Raw genomic sequence first — 8,799 nt, 5'->3', positions numbered from 1 at the left:
TCGGAATGGCTATGGAAATGCCATGATAGGTAGGTATGGTGGCTGTTTTGAGGAAGGTATATGGTGGGTGTATGATACCGGCGAAAGGTGCGCGGTATTAGAGAGGCTAGCAATGGTGGAAGGATGGGGAAAAGTGCGTATAATCCATGGACTCAACATTAGTCATAAAGAACTCATATACTTGTTGCAAAAATCTAGAAGTTATCAAAGCAAAGTATTGCGCACATGCTCCCAGGGGGATAGATTGGTAGGAAGAGACCATCGCTCGTCCCCGACCGCCACTCATAAGGAAGACAATCAATAAATAAATCATGCTCCGAGTTCATCACATAACGGTTCACCATATGTGCATGCTACGAGAATCACAAACTTCAACACAAGTATTCTTTGAATGCACAACTAATCAACTAGCATGACTCTAATATCACCATCTTCATATCTCAAAACAATTATCAAGCATCAAACTTTTCTTAGTATTCAACGCACTCAAAAGAAAGTTTCACATATCTTGAATACCAAGTATATTAACATTAAGCAAATTACCATGCTATTTAATACTCTCAAAATAATATAAGTGAAGCATGAGAGTTAATCTATTTCTTCAAAATAAAACTACCACCATGCTCTAAAAGATATAAGTGAAGCACTAGAGCAAATAACAAACTACTCCGAAAGATATAAGTGAAGATCAATGAGTAGTCGAATAATTATACAACTATGTGAAGACTCTCCCAATTAATAATTTCAGATCTTGATACTTTATTCAAACAGCAAGCAAAGCTAAAGAAAACTACATTGCAAGGATAGCACAACTCATGTGAAGAAGCAAAAACTTAGGCTCACCGATACTAACCGATAGTTGTTGAAGAAGAAAGGTGGGATGCCTACCGGGGCATCCCCAAGCTTAGATGCTTGAGACTTCTTGAAATATTATCTTGGGGTGCCTTGGGCATCCCCAAGCTTGAGCTTTTGTGTCTCCTCAATTCATCTCATATCATGGTTTCTCTTTTTATCAAAAGCTTCATCCACAACAAACTCAACAAGAACTCGTGAGATAGGTTAGTATAAACCAATGCAAAACCTTATCATTTTCTACTGTAAAAAATCACTTAAATAATTATTCAACATTTCCTACTAAATGCATCTGCATATTTAATACTCCTATCCTCAAATATAATCATTAATCAAGCAAACATATGCAAACAATGCAACCAAAACAGCAATCTGCCAAAACAGTGCAGTCTGTAAAGAATGCAAGAGTATCAATACTTCCCTGACTCCAAAAATTATGAACTAAAATTCCCACTGTAATAAATTTATCATAGCTCAATATGCAAAAATATTCAACATTATACCACTCTCTGAATTTTCTAGGTAACTTTTGCAACAGCGGTAAACTTTCTGTTTTTCAAACAGCAACATGTATACTAGCAAAATAAGCATGGCAAAGGCTATCCTTGACTTCTGTATTGAAACTAAAGATGCAAAACATTATTCTAAATAACAGCAAGCTAATAGTAACAAATAAAATGACGCTCCAAGCAAAACACATACCATGTGGTGAATAAAAATATAGCTCTAAGTAAAGTTACTGATAGACAAAGATGAAAGAGGGGATGCCATCCGGGGCATCCCCAAGCTTAGGCTCTTTGTTGTCCTTGAATATTACCTTGGGGTGCCTTGGGCATCCCCAAGCTTAGGCTCTTTCCACTCCTTATTCCATAGTCCATCGAATCTTTACCCAAAACTTGAAAACTCCACAACACAAAACTCAACAGAAAACTCGTAAACTCCGTTAGTATAAGAAAACAAAACCACCACTTAGGTACTGAATGAACTCACTCTAAATTCATATTGGTGTAATATCTACTGTACTTCAACTTATCTATGGCTCATACACTCCGATACTACTCATAGATTCATCAAAATAAGCAAACAACACATAGAAAACAGAATCTGTCAAAAACAGAACAGTCTGTAGTAATCTGTATCAAACGTATACTTCTGGAACTCCAAACATTCTACCAAATTATGAAGTCCTAAGAAATTCGTGTGCAATCCAGAGCAAAAATAATCAGATCAGAAGCACGTTTCTATGAATTAACAAAACTAATTTACTGGGTGCAAAAGCTTCTGATTTTCAGCAGGATCAACACAACTATCACTGTAAGCCATCCTAAAGGTCTTACTTGGCACTTTATTGAAACAAAAGCTATAAAACATGATTACTACAGTAGCATAATCATGTGGAAACACAAAAATAGTAAGGGTAAATATTGGGTTGTCTCCCAACAAGCGCTTTTCTTTAATGCCTTTCTAGTTAGGCATGATGATGACAATGATGCTCACATAAAAGATAAGAATTGAAACATAGCGGGAGCATCATGAAGCATATGACTAGCACATTTAAGTCTAACCCTCTTCCTATGCATAGGGATTTTGTGAACAAACAACTTATGGGAACAATAATCAACAAGCATAGGAAGGTAAAACAAGCATAGCTTCAAGATTTTAAACACATAGAGAGGAAACTTGACATTATTGCAACTCCTACAAGCATATGTTCCTCCCTCATAATAATTTTCAGTAGCATCATGAATGAATTCAACAATGTAACCAGCACCTAAAGCATTCTTTTCATGATCTACTAGCATAGAAAATTTACTACTCTCCTCATAAGCAAAATTCTTCTCATGAAAAGTAGTGGGAGCAAACTCAACAAAATAACTATCATATGGTTTAAAATTAGGATCAAGATGACAAGTTTCATGGTTATCATTATTCTTTAAAGCATACGTGTCATCACAATAATCATCATAGATAGGAGGCATGCTTTCATCACAGTAAATTTGCTCATCAAAGCTTGGGGGACAAAAAATATCATCTTCATCAAACATAGCTTCCCCAAGCTTGTGGCTTTGCATATCATTAGCATCATGGATATTCAAGGAATTCATACTAACAACATTGCAATCATGCTCATCATTCACATATTTTATGCCAAGCATTCTATGTAATTCTTCTTCTAGTACTTGAGCACAATTTTCCTTCCCATCATTTTCACGAAAGACATTAAAAAGATGAAGCATATGTGGCATCCTTAATTCCATTTTTTTGTAGTTTTCTTTTATAAACTAAACTAGTGATAAAACAAGAAACAAAAAGATTCGATTGCAAGATCTAAAGATATACCTTCAAGTGCTAACCTCCCCGGCAACGGCGCCAGAAAAGAGCTTGATGTCTACTACACAACCTTCTTCTTGTAGACGTTGTTGGGCCTGCAAGTGCACAGGTTTGTAGGACTGTAGCAAATTTCCCTCAAGTGGATGACCTAAGGTTTATCAATCCGCAGGAGGCGTAGGATGAAGATGGTCTCTCTCAAACAACCCTGCAACCAAATAACAAAAAGTCTCTTGTGTCCCCAATACACCCAATACAATGGTAAATTCTATGGGTGCACTAGTTCGGCGAAGAGATGGTGATACAAGTGCAAAATAGATAGTAGATATAGGTTTTTGTAATCTGAAATAATAAAAACAGCAAGGTAAAAGTGAGCGTAAACGGTATTGCAATGATAGGAAACAAGGCAAAGGGTTCATACTTTCACTAGTGCAAGTTCTCTCAACAATAATAACATAGATAGATAATATAACAAGCCCTCAACATGCAACAAAGAGTCACTCCAAAGCCACTAATAGCGGAGAACAAACATAGAGATTATGGTAGGGTACCAAACCACCTCAAAGTTATTCTTTCGGATCAATCTATAAAAGAGTTCGTACTAGAATAACACCTTAAGACACAAATCAACCAAAACCCTAATGTCACCTAGATACTCGATTGTCACCTCAAGTATCTGTGGGCATGATTATACGATATGCATCACACAATCTTAGATTCATCCAACCAACACAAAGTACTTCAAAGAGTGCCCCAAAGTTTCTATCGGAGAGTCAAGAACGTGTGCCAACCCCTATGCATAGGTTCCCAATGTCACTAAACCCGCAAGTTGATCACCAAAACATACATCAAGTGGCACATGATATCCCATTGTCACCACAGATAATCACGGCAAGACATACATCAAGTGTTCTCATAAAAGACTCAATCCGATAACATAACTTCAAAGGGGAAACTCAATTCATCACAAGAGAGTAGAGGGGGAGAAACATCATAAGATCCAACTACAATAGCAAAGCTCGGAATACATCAAGATCGTGCCATAGATGGAACACGAGAGAGAACACGAGAGAGAGAGATAAAACACATAGCTACTGGTACATACCCTCAGCCCTGAGGGTGAACTACTCCCTCCTCGTTATGGATAGCGCCGGGATGATGAAGATGGCCACCAGTGATGGGACCCCCCTCCGGCAGGGTGCCGGGAAGGGCTCCCGAGAGGTTTTTGGTGGCTACAGAGGCTTGCAGCGGCGGAACTCCCGATCTATCTTCTGTTCTGGAAGTTTTAGGGTACATAGGTATATATGGGTGCAGGGGGTACGTCGGTGGAGCTACGGGGGCCCCACGAGGTAGGGGGCGCGCCCGGGGGGGTGGGCGCGCCCCCCACCCTCGTGGGCAGCCTGTATCTCCCCTGACGTGCACTCCAAGTTCCCTGGGTTGCTTTCCTTCCAAAAATAACTTCTCCAGTTGATTTCGTTCCGTTTTGACTCCGTCTGATATTCCTTTTCCTCGAAACACTGAAATAGGCATAAAACAGCAAATCTGGGCTGGGCCTCCGGTTAATAGGTTAGTCCGAAAAATAATATAGAAGTGGATAATAAAGCCCAATATTGCCTAAAACAGTGGATAAAGTAGCATGGAGCAATCAAAAATTATAGATACGTTGGAGACGTATCAATAAGGTTGCTTCTTCGTGGACCCTTCATGAATGGAGCCCTCCGTGGACTCGCGTAGCCGTTCCCCTTCATGGGTTGAAGTCTCCATCAACGTGGATGTACGATAGCACCACCTATCGGAACCACGGATAAAAAATCTCCATGTCTACATTGCGTTTGCTCCCTCAAACTCATCCCCTTTACCTTCATGTGCAATGTTTTACATTCTGTTGCTATACTCTTAGAATTGTAATGTGTAGGTTGATTGCTTGACTTTTGTAAAGTTGCTAAAATCTGCCAAGTCTTAAAATTGGGAAAAGGCTAGATTTTTATTTGGTCAAGTCATCTAATCACCCCCTCTAGACATACTTTCGATCCTACAATAACAACGAAAGAAATAATTTGCCTTCACTTTGTCTTCGACTTCCATTCGCTGCAGTCATTTTTCTTCGGACAACAGCTCTGAACCAATTGCTTTGCTTCAGCAATAAAATTTCGAGGGGCTAAGTCCTTCACATCAATATTCTCACCTCCATGTCTTCAGTAGATGTAGCTCTTTCTTCTCTACATCGCAGATATCCTTCGGTGAAGTTCATCAAACTTGACACCGGAGATAGTATTCTCTTCGATTCTGCATGGACTTTTTCTCTATGTGTGCACTAGCAGACAAATTAGTGCATGCCTGTTTTTGTCAACAAACTCCAAAACATAGGAGGGCAAATATTGCACCAACAGGATTATCCTCACTACTGCACAGATGGCTTATGTCCTTGATGCACCGCTAGGTTAACCACCCACTCTTGAAAATCTAGATGTTATGAATGTCTGGCAGACTAGAAGTGATGACTACACGATAGTTCAGTGCACCATGCTTTACGGCTTAGAATTGGGGCTCCAAAGACGTTTTCAGCACCATAGAGCATATGAGATGTTCCAGGAGCTGAAATTGGTATTTTAGGCTCGCACCTGGGTTGAGAGGTATGGCAGCTTTGACAAGTTCTTTAGCTACAAGATGGAGCAGAACAGCTCCGTTAGCGAGCACGTACTCAAGATGTCTGGGTACTACAACCGCTTGAATCAATTGGGAGTTAATCTTCTGGATGAAGTAGCGATTGATAGAGTTCTCCAATCACTGCCACCAAGCTACCGGGCTTCATGATGAACTATAATATCCAAGGAATGGAGAAGACGATTCCTGAGCTTTTCGCGATGCTTAAGGCCGTGGAGGTAGAAATCAAGAAAGAGCATCAGGAGTTGATGGTTAATAAGACCACTAGTTTCAAGAAAGGCAAGGGAAAGAAAGGGAACTTCAAGAAGAATGGCAAGGTAGTTGCCTCTCCATGAAGAAACGCAAGGCTGGACCCAAACCTAAGACTGAGTGCTTCTATTGCAAGGGGAATGGTCACTTGAAGCGGAACTGCCCTAAGTACTTGGCAGATAAGAAGGCTGGCAACATCAACAAAAGTATATTTGATATAAATGTTATTGATGTGTACCTTGCTAGTGCTTGTAGTAGCCCCTGGGTATTTGATACTTCAGTTGCTAATATTAGTAACTCGAATGGAGCTGTGGAATAAATGAGACTGGCTAAGGATGAGGTGACGATCGCGTTGGAAGTGTCTCCAAGGTTGTGTGATCGCCATCGCCATGCTCCCTCTACCTTTGGATTAGTTTTAACATAAATAAATTTTATTTGGTGCCTGTGTTAAGCATGAACAATACATCCGGATCTTGTTTATTGCAAGATGATTATTCATTTAAGTCAGAGAATAATGGTTGTTATATTTATATGGATAATATCTTTTATGGTCATGCACCCAATGTGAATGGTTTATTCTTGTTGAATCTCAATCGTAGTAATACACATGTTCATATTATTGATGCCAAAAACTGCAAAGTGAACGATGATGGTACCACATATTTGTGGCACTGCCGCTTAGGTCATATTGGTGTGAACTCATGAAGAAACTCCATGATGATGGACTTTTGGAAACACTTGATTATGAATCATTTGAAACATGTGAACAATGCCTCGTGGGCAAGATGACTAAAACCCCGTTTTCTAGTACAATGGAGCGGGCAAGTGACTTGTTGGAAATAATGCATATCGATGTATGTGGTCCGATGAGTGTTAAAGCATGCGGTGGATATCGTTATTATATTACCCTCACTGATGATTTGAGTAGATACGGGTATATTTACTTGATGAAATACAAGTCTGAAATTTTAACAAGTTCAAGCAATTTCAGAGTGAAGTTGAAGATCATCGTGGCAAGAAGATAAAATGTCTACAATATGATCATGGAGGTGAATATTTCAGTTACGAGTTTGGTATGTATTTAAGACAATGTGAGAATTGTTTCACAACTCGCGCCACCTGGAACACCACAGTGTAATGGTGTGCCTGAACATCATAGTCGTATTCTATTGGATATGTTGCGTTCTATGATGTCTCTTACCGATTTGCCACTATAGTTTTGGGGCTATGCATTAGAGACTATGACATTCACTTTAAATAGGACACCATCTAATTTTGATGATACGACACCGTATGAACTATGGTTTGGCAACAAACCTATGTTGTCATTTCTTAAAGTTTGGGAATGCGACACAAGCTTGAACCCAAAGCGGAGAAGTGAGTTTTCATAGAATACCTTCTATCACAAATCTGAAGGCAAGTCTTTGTTGTCGAGAATGGATCCTTTCTAGAGAAGAATTTTCTCTCGAAAGAAGTGAGTGGGAGAAAGGTAGAACTTGATGAGGTTATCAAACTTCACTTGAATTGGAAAATCGCGCATCATAGGAAGGTGTTCCTGTGATGCATACACCAATTAAAGAGGGAGCTAATGATGATGATCATGAAACCTTGGATCGAGTCAGTACCAAACATCATAGGTCGACAAGGACAAGTACTGCCCTGAGTAGTACAATAATCCTGTCATGGAAGTGATGTTGTTAGACAACAATGAACCTACGAACTATGAGGAAGCGATGATGGGACCGGATTCCGACAAATGGCTAGAGGCCATGAAATCCGAGATAGGATCCATGAAAACCAAGTGTGGACTTTGGTAGACTTACCCGATGACCGGTAGGCCATTAAGTACAAATGGATCTTTAAGAAGAAGACAAACATTGATGGTAATGTCGCCATATATAAAGCTCGACTCATCCCAAAGAGGTTTCCGACAAGTTCAAGGAGTTGACTACGATGAGACTTTCTCACTCATAGCTATGCTTAAGTCTGTTAGGATTATGTTAGCAATTGCTGCATTTTTCAATTATGAAATCTGGCAGATGGATGTCAAAACAATGTTTCCTTAACGGTTTCGTTAAGGAAAGGTTGTATGTGATACAACCATAAGGTTTTGTCGGTCCTAAGGATGCTAAAAGGTATGAAAGCTCCAGCGATCCTTCTATAGACTGGTGCAAGCATCTCGGAGTTGGAATATATGCTTTGATGAGGTGATCAAAGCTTTGGGGATTATACTAAGTTCATGAAGAAACTTGTATTTACAAGAAAGTGAGTGGGAGCTCTGTAGCATTTCTAATAGTATATGTGGATGACATATTGTTTATTGGAAATGATGTAGAATTTCTAGAAAGCATAAAGGGTTGTTTGAAAGGAGTTTTTCAAAGGAAGACCTAGGTAAAGCTGCTTACATATTGGGCATCAGGATCTACAGAGATAGATCAAGATGCCTGATAAGACTTTCACACAAAGCATACCTAGACAAGATTTTGAAGGAGTTCAAAATGGATCAGTTAAAGAAGGAGTTCTTGCCTGAGTTGTAAGGTGTGAAGTTGAGTAAGACTCAAGGCTCGACCATGGTAGAAGAAAGAGAAAGGATGAAAGTCATCAACTATGCCTCAGCCATGTGCTCTATAATGTATGCCATGCTATGTACCAGACTTGATGTGTGCCTTGCCATAAGTCTGGAAGGGAGGTGCCAAAATAATCCAG

The sequence above is a fragment of the Triticum dicoccoides genome, chromosome 5B (assembly GCF_002162155.2).
Source record: "Triticum dicoccoides isolate Atlit2015 ecotype Zavitan chromosome 5B, WEW_v2.0, whole genome shotgun sequence".
Lineage (NCBI taxonomy): Eukaryota > Viridiplantae > Streptophyta > Magnoliopsida > Poales > Poaceae > Triticum > Triticum dicoccoides.
The sequence above is the reverse complement of the archived record's forward strand: the minus strand, read 5'-3'. Positions refer to the sequence as shown.